The sequence below is a fragment of the Anser anser genome (genome assembly GCF_964211835.1).
Source record: "Anser anser genome assembly, chromosome: 5".
In the NCBI taxonomy this organism is placed as follows: domain Eukaryota; kingdom Metazoa; phylum Chordata; class Aves; order Anseriformes; family Anatidae; genus Anser; species Anser anser.
The window spans coordinates 31552068-31573663 of NC_139725.1; the positions used below are offsets into that span (position 1 = coordinate 31552068).

A 21596-nucleotide genomic window follows, 5' to 3' on the forward strand; every position below is an offset into this window, starting at 1 on the left:
GGAGCTGTCAAAGCCCAGAGGTCGCTCCCTGCCCGTGCGGCGGGCGCCCGGCGGCCCTTAAAGGGGCAGCGCGCCCCGGCACCGGCCCGCCGCCCCCCGCCGCCCCCCCGGGGGAGCCCCCGCGCCGCCCCGCCGCCCGCCGCGCCCCCCGCAGCCCCCGCAGCCTGCCCCGCCGCGCTTATGTAACGGGAGCAAACTCGAGCGAAGTCGCCGCCGGGAGGACGGCGACGGGAGGCGGCCGAACCGCGCGGACCGGGCGCGCCGGCGGGAGCCAGGTGGGGCGGGAGCGCCGAGGGCGCCGGGCTCCCGGGCTCGGCTTCGCGGGGGCCGCAAGGACCGAGAGCTCGCCCGCAGGTGTCCGGCGCAACGCAGCCTGCCGGCACCGGGGCAGAGGAGAGCAGAGACACGGGAACTGTTACACGCAGGCACGGAGGGAGGAGGGAGCACCGCATCGCTTCCATTTGTTAAAATTCACCACAAGTTGGCAACAAGTTAAACCTCCTCGGATTTGGTTTCGGCCCCTCTTCCCAAAGCGCTGCTAGCTCCCAGGTGAACCCGGCTCCTGCGCCAAGCAGAGGGAGCCGGCTCTTCCCTCTGAGGCAGCCGGTCACAAGCCCGGCTTAGGAGAAGCAGGCGTCCTGGCAGCTGGGGGGTTGCCAACGTGCCGAGATCTGTCCCAAAACACGGTTCTGAGGAGCAATCCTTAAGAACGTTTCCATTATCGTATTAACTGATATTACTGCGTATAGCAGCGGCCCAGGTGACACTGAAGGTAACGTCAGACCCTCCTGTTAGCACTCTCTCGCTGTTCACAGGAAAAGCTAACCACAAACTGCCGAGTCTTCACAAACACGCAGTCGGTGCACGCGCTGCAAAGAAATGAGCGGTCTGCGTGCACCTGAACTGGTGACCAACCCCTCAGCTAGTGACCTGCATCCCATCCCACTAGTGTGAGGGTTTCTGGTTTGACTTATTGCCATGCTGTTCACGCTGCAGAACTGGAGGCAGAACTGTGCTGCTGAGAGAAGGCACCAAAGTTCAGTCGTGCTCTGGAAAGCCCTGAGACACTCTGATGCAAAATGGTGACATTTTTAGAGAATAAAAAAAAAAAAAAAAAGTTTGAGGTCAGTTTTAGAAGTTTAACAAGCCTCTGACCCTGTTTGGCTGGATGTATAGTCCCATTCCTGCTCAGCAGGCAAGGGGATCTTGCAGCTTTGTGGGGAGAGAGGCTTGATCCCATTTTGGCAATACACACGTACTTCCCTTGCGGCCCCTGTTATTTGCACATTGGGCCTTTTTCCGCTACCAGCAACCCCAACAAACAGCGGTATCTGCCTGGGGGGTTGATGGGCTTTTCTCCCAGCCCGATCCCATGTTACTGGCCAGGGGAACTTGTCAGAACTGCCTCGCTCAGAGAAATCTCCCAAAAGGCCAAGGCCAGAGCTGCCTTATCAGCACAGTGAGAAGTCTCACCCGTGAGAACGAAGACATGCGGCGCTGCTCATACCTGGTTTTCCTACAGCGTGCTTCCCGGAGAATTCCACAGCGTTTGGATTACTGTTAGAGCTGTAAAAGAGGCACGGAGCACGAGTGGCATTTCCTTGGTAATGACCTACATAACTTATTCATGGATTCACCATCTGAAAGTAAGGGGACCATCACAAACTCATGTTAATAAAACATTTAAATCATACCACAGAGAGCTCCATATCCACACACACACACCACTCCATCATCAACCGATCGTTTATGATTTTTATTCTGTTTTTGGGTTACCATAAATCACTAATAAATACTGTTAATGTGGATTTACACCAGCCATAAGCAGCAATTCAAGCCCCACACATCTGAAGCACACTCAGTTACACTAAGTTCCAACTTCAGGAAGTTACATTCTCACTTAGCTTCTGATAGTTGTACTCATACCTACCCAGAACATTAGGAGGAAGCTGCAAGAATATATATCTATCCTAACAACATTCACCATAGAAACATTAGGTGGGCATATTTTTAATAAATGGTTGCCAACTGTTTGGACAGCCAACGTTCATATTTTAAAAAAAAGGAAGGCAGGTTTTGACATAAAACTATAGCAGTAAAATCTGAGGCATCAACACAAAGCCTAAGCATTCTGCCCCTACGGGGCTGGAGTGAACAGGGCTTTGGAAGGTAGAATCCACATCCTCACCCCAGGCCCCGTAAACACAACTGCAGCTGATCTCCACCCAAGTAGAAGAAAAACAGTGTCCTTTCTTTCCACTGTATTGGAAGTGTCATGTCTCATACATCATATTGCTACCATCCTGATCCGCACTTCTGTTATTTACATAATGCAACTACGTTGATACTTTATGTGAGGGGTCAAAAACATTCCTGCTCACCCTGCAAAGCCCTATTTTGGCTAAGGACCACTCACTGTGAAAGAGTTTTACCTTCTATTTATTGTCTCCTGTTTTCCTTTTTATCTTGTTAAGTTTTAACGCAGAGTTGTTCTTTTCTGGAGCTAGGGAAGGTTAGGTTCTTGCTTACACATTCCTCAACTCTTGCGAATTGGAAAGTGAAACAAACTAGACAGTAACACTGAAAGCCACTGATCTAATTTTGCTGTGGAGGGAAACATAAAAGAAACAGTTGGTAGTCTACCAGAAGCCACATGCTTTTTTCAGCTTTAATATTTCCAGATATGTCCAGCAATATACAACTGTGTTTTGTCCAAATACATTAATACTCAAAGGACCAGATTCATACAGATAAAAGTACTCAGCATGCTCTGTGAAAGAAGACTTAATTTGTTACAGCAAAACAGGGCCCCACTTCCACAGATATCCTGCAACAGATTTGAAGTCTTAACCCCTTTTTATTTATTTAAAGCTTTGCAGGCATCTCTCATACACTGTTTCTTGTCAGCCCTCCTCCTCCTTTTCTTTGATCTTTACCAATAGTTGAGTTAGCTGAAAGGGGAGGGAACAATATCAGTGTCAATGTTACAGACTCAACACCAGCTCTCTACAGACACATCACGAAAAATCTTACACAGTCAGCATAACAAAGATAACCAGGGAGCTACACAGCGTAAAAATTGGCGCCAATGATTCATTCTTTGTAACTTTGGGAATCGCATTCTTAAAAGGTGACCTCAATTTTTTTTCCCCTCTTCCTCCTTTCCTAAAAGCAAAACTCCCCTCTACAGCTACAGCAACAGTTTTCAGATGCCTTCAGGCTCGCTTCATTTGGGGCCTGATTCTGACTACCCAAGGTTTTCATTTTGTATTCACTATTCAGTTTTCTATCATATTACACCTGGGTTATATCTTTGCCAAGATACGGGCTCAAGTCTCCTTATTCTTAAATGAAATAAGTGACAAAATAAGTGTGTTTTTCACACTAAAGACGAGTCCCTGCTACTAGATAAGTACACTAAGGTCTCGATCTGAAGTTTTCAAAAGTTTGGGGAAATGGAATTTGTTTGAGGCTCCAAGTTTTAGTTTCCGGTCTGACAGAGTGCTGAAAATCTATTTAGGGTGGTTAGAAAATTCTTTATGTTATTATGGATTGTTCTTTAGTTTCCCCCAACTGCCTAAAACAACCTAAAGAACAAACTGACTCAGAAGGCAAATGCATATCTTTATCTCCTGAAGCGCAAGATTTAATATCCGTGCTCACAGGTTTGTCTTCCTTGTAATTCCTTAAATGAATAGCTAGCTAGGGAAAATAAAAGACAGGTGAACCATTTCGGTGTCCTTCTCACTCCCCTCCATTAAAAGGCTGGGAAAAGAATTTCTACATCTACATCCATTAGTGGGATACAGAGACGGTCCCCTAATTCATCTGAAATACCCTTATGCCTCCCTGCCTCCACCTATTCCTGGTGCAGGGCTAAAAGGGAGTTTCTGAGGTGCCTTGAATCTCAGAGGGAGTCGATGGTACATATCAGGGCATACCTGCATGGGCAGGTGCAGGCTGTCCCACACCCCGAACTGTTGCTCAGTCAGTTGGACCAGATGCTACAGGTCTGCTCCAACATGGATGCATCTTACCTGAGTGACCTGAGTTAAGTATATAAAGTCTGATTTGACCCTCCAAACAAGTTCCTCATCACCACTGTGGATGGAGTCCAGAGGGTCTGACTGCATACTGCATACAGTTTTAACCACCCTTTTTTTTTTTTTTTTTTTTGAAACACAGATTTCAAATGAGGTCAGAGAGCACGGTAACATGATGACCTCCTCGTGCCCAAGAGTAGAAAATAGAATGTATTACCTTGCTACTCTATCTTATTTCTAATAAGCACTGAGCACACACACCGTAATTCTTATGATTCTAAGACAGGTTTAACATTTGGATTGAGCATAATGAATAGTGATAGCATTCTACCTGAGAAAATTAACAACTCGGAGAAAAAACAAACTGCCACATTCATTCAGAGAGTGTTAACTTTGAATTTTGCTCTTGATCTGAACAGCTTCACCTTCATTACTGATGGGACCACCTCGAAGAAAGGAACGAATATTTCACTGACTACCTGGTGACTCCGCTGTGGAGACTGGTATTTTTATTCATTTAAACCGTAGGCAGAAGTGAGCTGTGCAGACACAGCTTGAGAATAACAACAACTTTTCTTTCAGTATCCAAACTTCTTTGTTTATAAGACGTATTTCAGATTTTATAGGGCCAAAGAAACAGATGTTATCATAAATACATTAAAACAGGTTACTTTTGTAGTATACAGTTTATAATAAAACCAGTCTATTTCAACTACATTAAAATTAAACTTAACCAGAAAATTTCCCACCTGCTAATATTTCTAATTAACATCTGTCAAATATTTATTTTCAGTATCTTAATTAATAAAATCTTCAATGCTTTCAGCTCATCTTCCATATAAATATGGAAAAAATACTGTGCTGCAATTTTTTTGCCTTTCATTCTGTTTTGTTCCATTACTTTCAAAACAATTTGAGTACAAAAAGAAGACTAATCTTGCCAATCTATAACTCAAAATATCTTTCACTTTGTAAAAGTTCAGAATAAGAAAAATAAAACCTGATGGATTGGTTGAGGTGAAAAGGAAAAAAAAATCCATGTAAACAGCAGAGTGGAATTAGTGAGGGGATAAGAAGGCACTAGTTCATTTCATTGCACTGATTGGCCAAACACCAGAAGAAAGCTCAAGTAAGGGGGAAATAAAATACTTTTGGTTTTGTTATCTTTTAAAACTGGCTAAATAGAAACAGCTTTAAAAGTGTCATGTAATTGTTTTTCCATTTCCCATCCAACTTTATTTTGGTAGAGGAGAGGAACAACAGAAAAGTACTGACTGACCTGCCTAAAATACCAGGTTTGGACAAGCCTAACCTTAAAGTTGGCAGACTCCTGGAAATCTCAGTGGACACAAGGTACTGGTATAACACAAAATAGATCTTGGGAATTTATTAAAGTAATTGCAGCCTACGTCACAGTACAGCCAGTCCTGATTTACTTGCTCCCCCAAGTCTCCTCAATAACTTGCAGTTGTGAAGCTAATTTGACATACATTTCCCTAATCCAAACAGGCTCTCAGGCCAGAATTCCCTCCTTCAGAATTTTGCTGATACACTTGAACAGAGAGAACTGCATTGGTAAAATCCTTTACATAGAAACAGCTTCACCAAGGGTGGGGTGCTGGTTGCTGGGGGGGTTGTTTTGTTGTTGTTTGGGTTTTGGGAGGTGGGGTGTGTTAACACCTCAAGGTGTTCCAAGGGTGGAACAGCTTTGCTGTCAAGGCCACCTCCTCCTAACACAGAGGCCACCTCTCCAGCAGGAAGCTCTGCCATACAACTCTTGCCCCATCCATTTCTGTACCACATCTAAGCCTTTGTGTCAAATCTTCCATAAAAGCTGAGGCTTTTGCCTGAGTTGACAGGCCTTTGCTGACACTGTTACTGTGCTGCCTCAACAGAAAGCAGCTAAGAAGAACATGTCAAAGATTATTATGAAATTCCAAGCAAAGAAAGTGGCTGACAGGATAATGCTTGATTCAAAGCCCATATTTTTGCTGTTACTGATGCTAGTTGTTAGGCTATTTCTAGGACTATCCTGCAGAGTCCTTGTGCAACCCCAAGAAATACTGCCTAGTGCAGGATTTGCTTGTGTGTCTGTGTGTGCATGTGTGTGCGTGTATCTATATATACAGAGCCAGATTCTCATCTTCATGTGTATTGCAAATATGGGACTACTCATTTCATCAGTACTACTGCTTCTGATTTATACCAATATCTACAAGTGTAAGTTTAGACAGGCATCGTCCCAAAAATCACAGTTAATAACTGCTACGAGTGAACTCAAGCAGGCAATAGAGGCTCAAGCTTGTTCACTGGTATGCCTGACAGCCACATACTCTTTCCCCTACACTGCTACAAGTAGCACTCGTGTATACTACATATTTAACTCATCTTCAGATCTTGGTAGGAGATAGAAAGGAGTGCTACCCAAGAGCTGAGAGTAGAATGCAAGTCTAAACATGACATCATCACATGAAGTTTACAGTCTATCATGCCAGCTGTGCCACATGCAGAAAACCCAAGTGCCCTACCTTGCTGTTCTTTCCAGTGTCTTTTTTGTTGTAAAGGTCAACCAGCTAGGAGCATTCAACCAGCATCTAATTCTGAAAGAGAAAGCACTGGCATCTTCAATATCAGGAAAAAAAAAAAAAAACACGCCACCAGATATACCTGAGGATACATCATAACATTTAGAATATTTTGGTACCTATCATGTTCAGGAGCAATCAAGCACTACCGTTTTAAACAGAGCAAAACTCTGTAGAATTAGGATAAGACCAGTCACCTACTAAAGTCAGTGTCTTCTACGTGCTGAATTCTGCACTCACTTGCAAAACCCAAAGGGTTTGCCCATCTCTCACACAGCAGAATGCTCCCTCCCATCTGGTGTCTATTATGACTAAAGCCCTTATGAAATACGATCTAAAGGCATTAGAACAATTTTGTTAAAGTAAAAACATTTACAAAGAACAGTATTACAGCTGCTGCTGCAATGCTCCAGCCTGCACGAAGTAGACTAGTTTACTAAATTATTTTCTTAGGGGAGATTTTCCCTGCCTGGCTCCTGCAGGCATCAGCATCCCACCACCAAACCTGAGCAGTGGGAATGCAGCTTCCAGGACCTCTGTGCAGCCAACAGCTACAGAAGAAAGCCTTAGGACTGATCCTTACCCGCCTCGCTTTACAACTCTTCAGTAATTGTACCAGCAAGCATAACTGACCTGCATTCTTTGCTGCTCCCTTTTGGCCCTGCAATAGCTTCTTACCCTCTCCTAGCCACTGGCTAGTTCTTCTCTGAATTCTTTTATTAAAACATTTTCTCTCCCTATGTAGTAATAATTTCTCCTAGCAATCATAACCATCCACTCTCGTCATTCTTCTAGACAGAGCCATTGGCTAAATCCATTTAGGGAGAAGGGGAAGGATAGCACAGAATGGTCTGAAATATACTTGCATTTGCTGTGGGTGAGAGGTGCTTATTGCTTAAGATCATTCTCATATCAGACAAGCGATGGATTCCCTTACTCTATTTATATACTTGGAATAATTCACTAGCTAACACTTTTCCCAGCTAAATAAATGCCCACCTCCTGAAATGGATTCAAACTTCTGGAGCACTGAGGTTACACAACAAGGGTCAGTATACAAAGCACGGTGCCAGAGACATGCAGCTGTTTCCCTCACTCACGCTCCCTCCTTCTGATTATTGAACATGAGAATCCCACTTGTATTCCAGATACAAACGTAAGCATGTTATATTCCAAAGCTGGGCGCTATTCCAGTCTGGAGTGCTGGGGACATCCAAGCCTGGCCTACTTGTCAGCACAGCATCAAGAATGCTGGGAAAATAGGCATTCATTTTGCAATCACTGCATATTTAAATTCCACCCCACCCCCAAAACATACAGACACACTCTAACCCGCTAGCAAAGTTTCCTTTCCAGGCCATATCTTTACACAGATACCCTAATTCCTCTCCTTAAATGAATATGGAAGACCTACACAGCTTTCAGAAAAGTTGTATCAAGAGAACACATTTGTCTATACATAGTCACTGATACCATTCGTTTCCTGAAGGTGACCTATACTGTCAAAGACCTTGTGGAAACAAGACGAGGACAAGTAGCCATGCAGGTAACAGAAAGTGCTGGGGTGCAACAGGACCGGGGAATAATTTAGGAAGCAATGGCTGCTAAGATCTGGATATTTGGAAGAAAGGATCTAAAATCAGAGTGGGATTATATAGCTAATGTAGAGTCACTACAGACTAAGAGCCCACAGCTATAGGACACCTTGAAAAAGCAGACTGAAGGACTTTTGTGTGCTGCAATATAGCTGTGTAAGCCAAGATGCACGCAGCCTAAATTCCACACAGGTCCCTACGCCTGGTGTTTCCTGTTGGGTAACTCTGGGAGTTAGTGGTTTTAGGGACCTAGTTTTAGTCTCCTTAATGCCGAATGTTTGGGCTACAGACATTAAAAACAAACAAACAAAAAATCCCTGCCGGTCAGATTGTGCTCCCATTTGAAGCACACAGCTCTAACCTAAAGGCTCGGTTCTGCCAAGGCGGCCTCAGCAGGACGAAGGGCTGTCGGGCACTGCCACAAGCCAGCCCAGGCTGCACTGCCACTAGGATTCACTCTGCACCTACAGCGGCATGAAGCAAAGCAGAGTCTCATCTGTGCTTAGATGGAAGTTGTCAAAGTGCGCATGCTGAGCCTGAAACTTTCTGTGGACGCTTTCCCCGCGTGAAGCCGGCGGAGAGGCGGGTACTGCCTGAAGCCCGGGTAAGCGGTCAGCGCTCCTGGCCTCAGAACCAGCATTTCTTCACGTGCCCACGGGCGCAGGACTGGGCCCATACGCGGTGTGCCTTCATAGACGCGGGGTCTGGATTAAAAAGCACCGAGAGCAGGCGCCGAGCGGCGCCCACCCGCAACACGCGCTGGGCCCGCCGGCGGCTCCCCGCACCCTCAGGCCGGGGCCGCCTCGGGCCGGGGCCGCCTCAGGCCGCGCAGGGCCCCGCGGCCCGGAGCCCCCTCGGTGCCCGGCCGGCAGCGGGCAGCGGGCAGCGGCCCGGCCCTGCGGCGCCCCCTGGCGGCTGGTCCCGGCCCGCCGGGGCGGCTCTGAGGGGACACCGCGGCGGGCGGCCCAGCGCGGCTCCTTCCACCCGCTGACGGTGCGCAGCCTCCTGCTCCCCGCCTCCCGAGCGCAACGGCTTCCCCCCGAGAAGGCCGAGGCACTTGGGTTTGCTTTGGACGGGAGGGAAGAAACGGGATAAAGCGGTTTTGACACGGGACAGTTTAAGCATTTCCCACAGCAAAAGCAAATACGATGTCTTAAAAGAAAATCTGATGGTAAGTTTGAGTGACAGTACGCCTTCACAGCTTTGAAATGCAGCAGACTCAGTCCATTTGGTAACAAGCGTGTCTCTTCACAATTTTCTCCTGTGTAAAAAACAGCCACGCACAACTGTGGCAAGTCACTGAAAAGCACCATCAGAAACCTGTGGGGATGCAGCACCTCAATTCCCAATGTGTCCAGCAGTTTGGCGTGGTTTTGTTTCTCAGTAACAGTCTCTGGATGAGGGACTATTACATCAGGTAGCAAGGAGGAAGGACTGGCACTCCTGCTCTGCATTTTCTCTCCTGATGCACAATGGAAGGCAGGGCAGAAGACAGGAGAGTGGGAGAAAGTACTCAGCCCTGCAACTGAAAATTATGATAATGCAATCCACATAAAGGAGCCGAATTGAAACTCTGAAGAAAACCTTTGTTCTGGCTTCTCCTACTTTTTGAGGGCTTGACTTTGCAATCTTAATACTACTTTTATTTCTCTTTAATCTATCGTATATACACACGATATTATATGTATATAGCTGTCATGGATGGCTGTGCGCCACTCTGCTTTTCCCAGAACACTGAATACACATCTTGGTGCTAGGACAAAGAGGTTACATCCCAGGACTTTTATTTTGACCATTCTTTGTACACATGCAAACACACAAACATGCAAACAGAGTCCCTCTGCGGCATCTGGGCATGCACGTGCAAGCATGAACACAGACCTACTGAGTCTCATTTAACCTTTGAAGTCAGGCTGGAAGCCCTGGGACAATGTCAAAACTACATCCAAAAACAACTTTAAAAGATACTGCTATATACACAACATTATTAGTTTTTCTTTTCACTTTGCTTTCTTAGTACAGAGATGCTTCTCAAAAGCCAATTTTTGAAGTGCTTTGTCTACTTTTGCTCTGTTCACTTGAAATCATAGTTCTGTTTGTAGTATTTTAATTATTCATACAGGAGCCAAGTCTGATTTTATAGGGATGATGATGATGCTTCAGGTGAAGAACAAAACAGAAGGATCAGAGGAACACCTACACAGAGGTAGTGCTTTCATGCCAAAATTTTTAGTCAGGAAAAAATCAGGTAGGCGAAGGATGAAAAAACATGTAGGAAGTGTCATCTACATGAAGGTTAGTATTTCTTCACCATACAGTGATCTTTAAAGAAAGTAAATCTGACCCCAGTGACTGATTGTGAATCTGTGTGTCTATCAAATGAGACTTGTTAATCACATCCTATAAAGCCAAAGAAGCATATGAGACATTTACTTCGATAAAGTCTTACAACACAAAGTCATTTAAGTAGAAGTATTTAAACTGATTTCTTTCATAAATGTAAGTATCACTCAGTAGCTTGCCATGCTCCAAACAAAGCCAAAGTCAGCAATACCAGCCAGTGGACACCCTTGACAAATGCAAACTCAGAATTTCAAGATCAGATATTTCTTGTTTTAAGAGCACATACATTATGGCATTGTTTCCATTTGTCAAACTTAAAGTAGGTTTCAAGCTTATTATAGACAGATCTTTCCTTAAAGCTGAAACAAAGATCAACATGTAATGCGTTTCTTCAGACTACAAAAAAAACGTCCTCCTCCAAGGAGGAAGGGTAAACATAACACTCAGCCCAAGTAATTGTCTCGAGAAAAAAAAGCCTTTAGCAGCCTAAACATCTTAAATCCTTCCACTTAGCCCAACTTGTGCTGAAGTGGAAGGAGTTTGATGGATTGCCTGGGAAAGGGATACAATGGCAAAATGGTTTGTCACCGGCCTTGGCATCAGTGCACCTGACATTACTCTTGAGCGTTTTGAAAGCTGGGCAGGACGCTTCTGCTGCCACACTAATACAGAGCAAATTCCCACTTTTCCACCTTAACCCTCCCAACCCTTCACACCACATCCAGCCACAGATGGGTGGCAGGGCAGAATGGAACAGCCTGAAAAAAAGCCAGTGGCAGTAGCTAATACCAAATGGCTGCCCATGAACAGAATGCATGCAGAGAGCCTCCTACAAGAAAGAAGGTGCTGCGGCAGGTTGAAACAAAATGCTATGGAAAAGCCAAATAAATGAAGTCTTATAATTTGTCCATTACCATTAGGAACATTAAAGGACACAATCCAATTGCTACACCCAAAATTAACAAGACTGTGCTTGTTTCATTCCTCAGGTGAATTTAGGTAGTCACATCACACATCTGACCCAGAATACTTATAAATAACCAAAAACTCTAACAAACATATTTTGATATTTTAGGTCATTGCCTCAGCAAGATGATCCAAAAGGTGTACTGGAATCTCTGAGGGAAATGCAAAAGGTTTTTAGGTAAGGAACCTTTAAATACCTTTCCAGGATTTAGCACCTAATCCAAACTCCATAAAAATAACCCTACAGACTTAAATAGGCTTTGCATCAGATCTGTCAGGGTGTGTCCTTACACTCCATGGCCAGTCTTGCCTACCTACCAGCTACGTCATGACACAGTCAACCTGGAGCTGTCTGCAGCTAGCTTGAGTAAACTGGGCCAAATTACTGCAACAAACTACACTAGCCAAGTACCATGCTTACTGTATGCTTTACAGGTGAACAAAGCTATGCACAACTTGGCACGAGAAAGGAGCTGCTGGGCCATCTTACAGGACTTACTGTCTCAGGCACTGTTCCATGCAGGTGGAGCAGTACAGCCGCTAGTTCTGCAGACAGTGGTTGACGCTGACTTGCAGCCCCTCTACAAGCTCCACCATTACAAAGCTTTTACACAAGCACACCACAAATGCTGGTCACAAGTCTGAATTTCAGAAATGGAAGAGGAAAGATTGTTTCATAAGCCAGCACAGTCTGTCAGTAATGTTTTTAAAAATACTAAGGAGACAACTTTGAACTGGAACACTTATGAGTTCACTCCTCCTAATGGGTAGGATACATTTAACATGTTAAGACTGATACAGTTTAGATAGATACAACAATCTCTTAATGGCATTGCTTGTATCCTTAGATTATATCTACTATAACACAACCAATAGAACCTATCTGTGGCGCACATTCAGCAAGCATTTGGCAAACTATGCATTTCTTCTAAACCACACCTTGCATATTGCAGCTCGACACAGGCCAGCAGCAGCACAGACCCCAGATTCTGCAGCAATAGCCAAACCCTAATAAATTATTTTTTAACTGCAAGTACCAAGCTCTTGTCCTCATTAGGCACAGCCACATCCTCTGTGGCTGTGCTGCACACAAAACTTTTAATAACATCATTTCTAGTTCCTGTAGCACTGCTTGTCACTACCAGCAACATTGAGAAGGAAATCGGGGCCACTCAATAAACTCTTTCCATTGAAACTCTTTCATTGCATCAAACCACCTTGCACTAATTCAGAAAGGCTGTAACCATTTACTATCAGACAGTACTTTTCTAGTGCATTCCAAATCATTTCATCAGCAGTAGAATCAAGGGTCTGGAAGTAACGCATTTTTTCTGAGCTCTGCCCTGAATCAAGGTCCCCTCAGTCCCCCAAACGAAAGGACATTGAAAGTAAGTTTTCAAGAAGGTCTCTGTGACAGTTTCCAACCAACTTGCAGAGAAGCTTTTTTGGGAACTGAATTTTATTGTTCCCACACAACTGAACCCAGCAGGAGAGACACTGAATCATAAGACACTAAAATGGCAGGTAAAGCATGTGACAGACATGGAAAAAAGCCTAACTTTCCACATACAACTTTAGTCTCTGAATTACTTATTATGAGTCAGGAAAAAGATTTTAGGGTATAAACAGGAGCTGCTTGAGAACAGCAGCTTGCTATTCAGCCACAAGTCAAAGACAGCACACTCCAGGCACTATGCCACAATGTAAGAATCTATGGTGTGCCTAATTTCTCAATACTCTATACGGTTTGTTAGAGCTAGAAAAGACACAAATAAGGATGTCAAAGATGGTCAAAGATACAGAACAACTTCTGTTTTTTGTACAAACAAAAGGACAGGGCAAGGGGGTCAAATGTTGGAAGAGATGGTTAAGGTGAGATACACTATAAGTGTATGTCAACCAATAGAAGGGGCATAGCTCTTGCAATCCTTCTTAAAACAAAGATGTCACGTGCCAAACAATTTCTAAAAGGCAGGTTCAAAATTAACACCAAAGGGACTTCTTCAGGTTGTTAACAATTAAGTTATGGAATCCCTTGTCAGTTTATTTTGAGGGGGGTTGGGGTTTTTTTGTTTGTTTGTTTGTTTTTCCCTGGCTAGGCAACTGTGGTTTTGATTATTTTGTAATATTTTTGAGGTTTTCAGTGATTTTCTTTAATGAAATTGTCATTATCCTTCAGCAGAGCCAGTTTACATTACTTAGTCTATAGCTATGCCTGCAGATTTCCAAGCAACCTACACTTGATTGTAATGTTTATTTTATCTCTAATGTCCTGCTTTCAGCTATCTACCCAATCTAAGCTTTTTTTTAGCCTCCTGTCATAGCATACTACTGAACAGTAAGCATTTCTCAAGTACAATTATCAATGGACTGATTATTCAATAACTTGGCCAATCTGCCTTAAAGTTCAACTCAAAGAGATCATGATAAGCAGGTCAAAGAATTCCAAAACAAAAAAGAGAAGACCCTCAGAATATTTTCTGCTATTTCTTTCACCTTCATTTAACATAATATATTTATGATGCAACCGCTACATAACACTGGTATCTCTCCTAGAAGCCATTTTTAGAAGACAGTCTCCTCAGGTCAGAAGAATTTCTCTGTTGGACACGGTATACATACAGATCTATACCACGTGAAAACATTCACCACCTATTTTAATTTTATCTAGAACCTACAGGAGCAATTTTACTTTGCTTACTTATCATCATACAATACCTCCTCCCCTTTATGTTACTGTTCAAGTTCTCTTAGACCTTGACCTTATGCACATGCACACACCACATGAATTTTTCTCTTCTTTCAGACTTGGCATTCTGAACTGAGGTGATAAAATAAATTCAGTATTCAAGGTGAGGATGCTCTACCAGCTGACATAATTGCACTGTCTGTTAGCTTTAGGAAAGCAGGCACATTTTATAAAGAAAGAAAGTAAATGTTATTAGTCAGCTTACACTCAATTGTTACCCAGGTAGAAAAAATTGCTTGCTGGGTAATTAATACAGCCTAAACCCCATGGTCTGGTAGCATCTTAAAGTCTGTGGAAGCTCTTAACCATTTTATATAGAGTGCTCTGTCATCCCTCCTGATTTCCCGCAAGGTTATAGTACACAGCTTGTATTATCCTACAGCCAGATACTTCAGTTATTCTTTCCTTGCAACCTGCAGAACTTTCCAGCTCCCAATTAGGAAATGCTTTGCTCATGGAAATGATAGCTCAACCAACCCTGTACACCATCTTCTATATCCTACCTCCTCTTTCAATCCCCATCCAATTAATCTGAGAGCTAAAGTTTGTCATTTTAGAGTTTTAATTTCAAATTGACAAATTTGTTCTTGTATGTGAAACAATTACAGCTTCAGTTCCACAAAGAAGGCATGCGGTTTCAGTTGTCTTTATACTTTTTGAAGGCCTTACAAAATACTGCCAGGGGTAAGAGACTATTCTCATCTGCAGTTTTGTTTTAATTCAGTGAATTATGTAGTATCTCTTTTCAGAAATAGTTAATTATTTCCCCATAAGTGTTGTATGTCTTGGTATACAATACCTTTTTATTTCATTTTTTTTCCACAGCTACAATGGAGGTGACAGATCATGAACTGCACAGAATTTTTTTAGTTTGTAGATATGGCACAGATCCTGCAATGCCATTCCCATGGGTGGACTTCTTCAGTAGGCGTATGTACTGAAGTCTACAGGCTGACGTCCACAGTGATAATTACAACTGCCCACAGTTCACTGTTCCCCAGTTTCCGTGCAATGAAGCAGAGTGTCTGCGGAGCCATCTAGGAGACGTGAAACAGGCACCCCAGCAGGGTGAAGGCACCACCAAGACCAGCCAAATACCAGTGTATACATGCAATTAAGATGACTGAAGGCACAGTGGTCTAAGAATAAAATTTAAGACTGAGGCCACAATGATAGCTCTGGAAGTATCCAGAATATGAAAGGGTATATAAATAGTAATCAAGACATGAGTAGAAGATACATATTATCATTTTGAGTCTAGGTATCTGCAGATTGATCTCTTACTTCCCCTCAATCCCTTACCACCAAACAAATCAAAGAACCCACACATGCCCTCTACAGAACGTACTGATACATGGAAACTAACTTTCCCTCCTCCCACCCTTCTTCCTTCAGGATATACTCCTGAAAGACCTCAAAAAAAGCAACAACTTACTCTTGATACTTTACATCTCAAAAACCTCCCACGCTAGTCTGTAAACACTGGGCTGAGCTTCTTCCTCCTCCTGCTCTGTTCTTCCTGAAAGAGGATTGAGAAGCAAGAATTCTTATTAGATAAGACTTTCAATCCCTTTTCTCTCTCAAGAAAGAGACCACTTGAAACAAGAAATTCCACCATACATCTTCAAAAACAAGAGAAGCAGGGTGGGGAGAGACACAAAGCAAGTACTTTTTGTATTGTTCAAACAGTACTTTTACAAGAGGGTACATCTACAGCACAGAATACAAGATAATTGAGCTAGCTCATGCTCCAAGACAGCACTGTTCATTTACTGTGCATTTCTGAGAACCACACTCACATGATTATAATGCTTCCCGCACACAAGTCTTACAAATTACTTTCCTTTGGATGAAAGCAGGATATAGACTGAGAAATGAAGCATTAGCAGCCCTGTGACACTGTGTATTTAGCTAAGTTGCTATGAACTTCAAAGATAAAGCATTGCTTTCTGAAAGTGAAACACTGATTTCCAGATTGACATTACTGGAGATGTTTTTTTTTCCCTGCATTATCACGGGTCTCTACATCTGTTCAAAGCCCGTGTATTTAATATAAAAAAAAATCCACTAAAAAGATGATTCCTGTGGTCTATACCACCAATTTTTCCTCCAGTGGGAAATCAACTGTCAGAGACCTGACATCCACTATTGATGCGTAAAGCAAAACAGTTCACATCTCTGTATAATAGTAAAACCTCACATCCAAAGCAGACAGGGGAAAAGAAGAAGTACACAAGATTTTGACCCCAAAAGAAAATACTTCCTAGTAGATTCTGACCAATGCTTCTCACTGCCAAATTTTTAAATATGATGCTGAAAATCAATCTTGTAATCGCAGCACTTTGTGTATTAGATACCCATAAACTGAACAAATTAGTCTGGGAGAAAAATGAAAGAGCTGCCAGCTGCCACTATTCCAGAAATGACATTATTTATACCATCAACTTAACCTTCCAACGCAGAATCCTAATTTTTCCCCTATGAAGACGCAGGACAGCAGTATTCAACACAGTTTTCTTGAACAACCACACCATGAGTATACTATATTCTACAATGGCTCTGCAAGGAATAAAAAGTCCAGTTCTAGTTCTGTGTTCTGGCAGTGTAAAGCCTAGTTACAATCCTTACCTGCTTGACAGATGATTTTACCACCTGCAGACAGTTTGTTTTTTTTTTTTTAACCAAAAAAAAGTTCACAAAAGCACTAAAATCATTAACAAATAGGTCAGGTTTTGTTCTGAAGTGACAGATGCGAGACCTACAGCACCACAGGAAAAAAGACAAAGCAGTCACTTCTGCCCTTAAAACCACTTGCAAATCCCATGCCTTCAAACCAGCATTCTCTCTATGCATACATAAAAATGTGGTATGGAAGTCCTGGTTTTGTAGATTGATATGTTCATATATGTGTATGTACATACAACGTACATATACCTACAGCTCCATAAGGATAGGTACATGGATCAGGAGTCTCCCTGCAACCACCCCCTTACTGAAGTCAACAGTTGGGGGAGAATATTGATCTTTTTCTCCTTCTCCTTTTTTTTGTCCCCCAACCCAACCAGCTCCAAGTGGAGGCAGCAGCACCACAGCTCTGCACGCTGGGCTGCTGCAGTCACAGGAAGCGATCTGCAGATACTGAGGCAGCAAACAGCCCAGCCACCTGTACTGCCCCCAGGAGAAAGTGGAAGGTGACAATGGAAGGTCTCAGAGAGGGGCTTTTACCAGAGACCACCTCCTGGAACCTGCTGGCCTGTCTCATGAGACCCATAATACCACAGCTCTGTTTCTTCCAATATAAATTGTTGGTACCTACTTATGCTTGTACAATCTACAGTAAATCTTCTCACTACACCAAAAGTCATGAAATCCTTCCACTAAAATCATCAAAAGTATAACCTAAATATCTTCACTACCGGCTTTCAGTGACACCTTCCTATGCACGTGTGTACAATACTAAGGGCTGATAGATACAGAGCCTACCACAAAGTTTCCAGGTGTCACTCACTGGCATAGAAGTACTCCTTGCCATATTAACAGCCAGAAGTATTGGACTTTTTTTCCCATTATTCTTTAAAATTCCTCTTAGCAAATGCAGTGAAGGACTGTGAAAAGTGCAGGTGCATTGCCAACTTTTCAGTTTTAGCCACTCACTCCCTCCCCTCCCATAACCTGCAGGGGAGACAAAGCTGATTCGTCAGGAGAAAGAAGTTTCTCCTTCCCACTTGGAGAGAACTCTGGTTACAATATGTAACATCAGCGCCCCTGCACCTTACAGCTATAAATACAAATAAACAGACTAAGTAGCATTGCAAAGGGATTTGTTGGTGTACTTCTGCTTTTTAAATTGATTTTCATAGATATTCAATACTTGCTACAAAGAGATCAAAACGAAGTGCCCTACAGAGCCGAGAGGCAGAAGTTTTGTGTAAGTGCACTGCTGCTCTCTACTGGGCCTGATCAGATCTTCTCCCATATCTGTACACCACCTAGCAGACCCTAAAGGGAGCTGCATCTCTGAGATCAGCAGGACTGCTTTAGGAGCTCGAGATTTGAAAATAAAATAAATGCACGTTATTAATCCTTATATAAATTATAATAATTAATCACCTCAAATGCTTCAGTGGTACAGTGGTTTGTTCCTTCCTCCATGACCTGATGCAGGAGAACCCAAAAATGATTTTCACCATGAACAGCAGATCTACCCTGTGGGACAGCAAAATATTCTAAGAACTAAAATAAAGTCAAGCAGCCACTTTCATATGCAAAAATATCTAAAGTCCTCGATGGCATTGCTGCAGAACTATTGCAGCACATAAGGCAAAAGGCATACAAGGTTACAAAGGATCTTAATGTAACTGCTTTGATTTCACTGGAATTAAATTAAGGCTTAATTGTACCATTAGGCAAAATCCTGCTTTTGATTACCCTACACATTTGTGGGCCCCTGTATGCATTCCCGTTACCATAGCTTAATGAGTTGCCTTGAGTAAGCTAAGCTATAACTAGCAGACCACGTACATTCAGCCCCCAACAAGTATGAGATAAAATACATAGCTTAATCCTCAGCACAAAAGACGTTTGTGCAAACTAACCCTAGTTTTCACAAGCGACTATTAAAATGGACACAGGTTCAGGTATTGACACTCAGTTGAAAGACAACACACTGAACTGCAATAATTCTAACCCAATGTCTGAAGCATAAATTCCAGTGTGAATAACAAAGTTTGTTTTTTTACAGAATGTTTTAATACAATTTACAATTAAACTTAACTAGCAAATTAAGTACAGACTGAAAGCATGCATTTAATGGGCTACCCAGGTATAGATTTAGCCCCAAGTGACATAAATAGAAAAAAACACCAGAGCAAACGGGGAACAGAACTTGAGGTCAGACTGCGTTCTGCAGAGCAGTGCAAGACCTGGCCTGAGAAGAGCAGCGTTCAATAGCAACAGCACCAGCACAGCCAACTGCACAAAGTCAGACTGAAAATAACCGCTTGTGCTGCGCTTCTCAAACTGAAACTTTCCCCTCCTTTTTGATCATTAAGCTTCATGAAAGTTGGGCCACTGTAAAACATCACGCAGCTCTCATACCCGAGTACAGCCTGCAACACTCAGCACTGGGAAAGCCTCAGCTGAACCCACTTTTGGGGAACACAACTCAAAGGAAGTTGTGTTCCTCATGGAAGGGGTCCAAAAGAGAAAGCAAGAATGACCGGAGCTGGAAGTTGTCATCCATAATATCTGAGTGAACCGGCATTCTTTAGCCACCGTTTAATCTAGAGAAAGACTCACGTGGAACACCATAAGCAATTTTCAAATATGTAATATGGTTACAGATAAGAGGGAATAAATTGTTTTCTACATCCATGAAAGGCATAAGGAAAAGCAACAATTATTTTAAATTGCAGCAATAAGCATTCAGGTAACATCTGAAAAATCTTTCAGTGGGCGATATAATAAAATAACCAGAACAAAGTAAACCAAAAGGCTGTTTCTGTTAATCTGTTCTTAAAACAGATTAAACAAACAATTGCTAAGGAACAATGGAGGGGTGGTAAGCATATGTGGAAGGGGGTCTTTTATTTGTTTTATATATTTTATTTGCATGCATACATACACACACAGAGAAACCCAGTGACCTCTGAAGTCTCTTCCAGTCTATTTACATGTACAAGCTTCTATAATAAGCTTGCAATACAAGTGAGAAAACAGATCATTTATCATACTTCTCCCCGAAGGTAATTCTATCTTGGTGGAATCAAACCCGCAGCTTACAAACAGCGCATTGGTCACAAAACCTTCAACACTGCTCACTGGCATCAGAAATTAAAAAGTTGAAATAAGGCCAGCAAAACAAAACAGGTATAACATTACTTGTAAAACATCTGATGTTCTGAAATATTATGTACGAGCCAGAAACAACAGGGAAAACGATTTCCTAGACTCCTGCCCACAGGCATATCATCAAATTTCAGATGATCAAGTATCAATACCTTCGAAACTGTCATTCTGGATCCAGTCTACGGCATTCACAGTATTAATGACTTAACAGCTCCCAGATAGTGCTGCTCATGCAGCTTTCTATAGGGCCTTTTACTCTCCTCCAGTTAACGTGTGAAAGTTCAGAATTATCTTGTGGAAGCTGAAAAGCCAGTATTGCTAAACCACCTTGAAAAACAGGCCTAATCAATGAGAAATGCCTTAGGACCAGACCACACTGGTCCTCTGCCTTTTAAAGAGGCAAAGAAATAGAGTTCACAAGCCATACAAGCTACAAGTGAGTTCTCTGACTGTTCCTACCCTTAAAGGCATCCTTTCTTTGGCCACTTTTATTTCTATGCATTTTGAGCTTAAGGCCAAGTGAGTGAGAGAGAGCAAATGGAAGAATCAAAGACTGGTTTGGGTTGGAAGGGACCTTAAAGATCATGTAAATCCAACACTCCTGCCATGGGCAGGGACACCTCCCACCAGAGCGGGTTGCCCAAAGCCCCATCCAGCCTGGCCTTGAACATCTGCAGGGAGGGGCATCCACAGCTTCTCTGGGCAACCTGCTCCAGCGCCACATTGCCCTCTGAGTAAAAAATTTCCTCATAATGTCTAATCTCAGACTACCCTTGTTTAGTTTGAAGTCATTACTCCTTGATTATCTCCCCAAAGTTACTCTCACACCAAGCACCACAGCAAGCTTGCGCAAGGTGTAACCATTCCGAGAAACAAGTTAGAATTCTGTTGTTTATTTTCCCAATATTGGGTTTTTATTTAAAAATTATCGAAGTGACAAAAGAAAAATATAACTTTTTGTTTGGGCGGAAAACAGTTAAAGCCAGCCTCGAGCACAACCTTAGCAAAGAACAGTGAGCTGTGCCTCTTACAGGAAGGCACTGAGGCAGCAGTTGCACCTTTTTGTCGCCCTCCTCCTGCCAAGGACTGATCCTTCCTCCCCTCACCCTCTGTCAGCGCTGGTGCAGATGCCGTGACACCACCTACCTAAACTTCTGCTGCCCGGCTCAAAAAGAAAAAATAAATAAACCTAAGCGTTATGAGACCCCAGCTGGGAGGTCCCTTCAGAGCCACCCTTCCCAGAGCTGAGGGAAAGAGCTGCGGCGACCCCCATCTCCTCAGAGCCCGGGGCGCACCGACGCCACCCCTCACGGCACCCCGCCTTCGCGCCCCAGCCCCGGCCCTCCTGGCGGCCGCCATTTCCCTCCCGCCCCTCCTCGAGAGGCAGGGAGTGAGGCAGGCGGAGCCCTGGCTTTCTGCTATTTGGCGACTGAGCTGTCTGTCAAGCGGCAGGGCCGGCTGAGGGCCA

At 43.3% G+C, this 21596-nt stretch overlaps 1 long non-coding RNA gene across 2 annotated transcripts; it reads right to left on the bottom strand.

Moving 5' to 3' along the window:
- Positions 1 to 166: 166 nt before the first annotated feature.
- LOC310900802 lies at positions 167 to 21556 on the bottom strand. Of its 2 annotated transcripts, XR_014585398.1 has the most exons (6): positions 20281 to 21556; positions 18392 to 18487; positions 15717 to 15800; positions 6572 to 6643; positions 2433 to 2604; positions 167 to 1640 (listed from the first exon to the last, which is right to left on the bottom strand). It is a non-coding gene; the product is annotated as an uncharacterized lncRNA (long non-coding RNA). The 2 variants fall into 2 exon arrangements; XR_014585399.1 differs by lacking the exons at positions 167 to 1640; positions 2433 to 2604; positions 6572 to 6643 and adding an exon at positions 12580 to 15318.
- Positions 21557 to 21596: the final 40 nt, after the last annotated feature.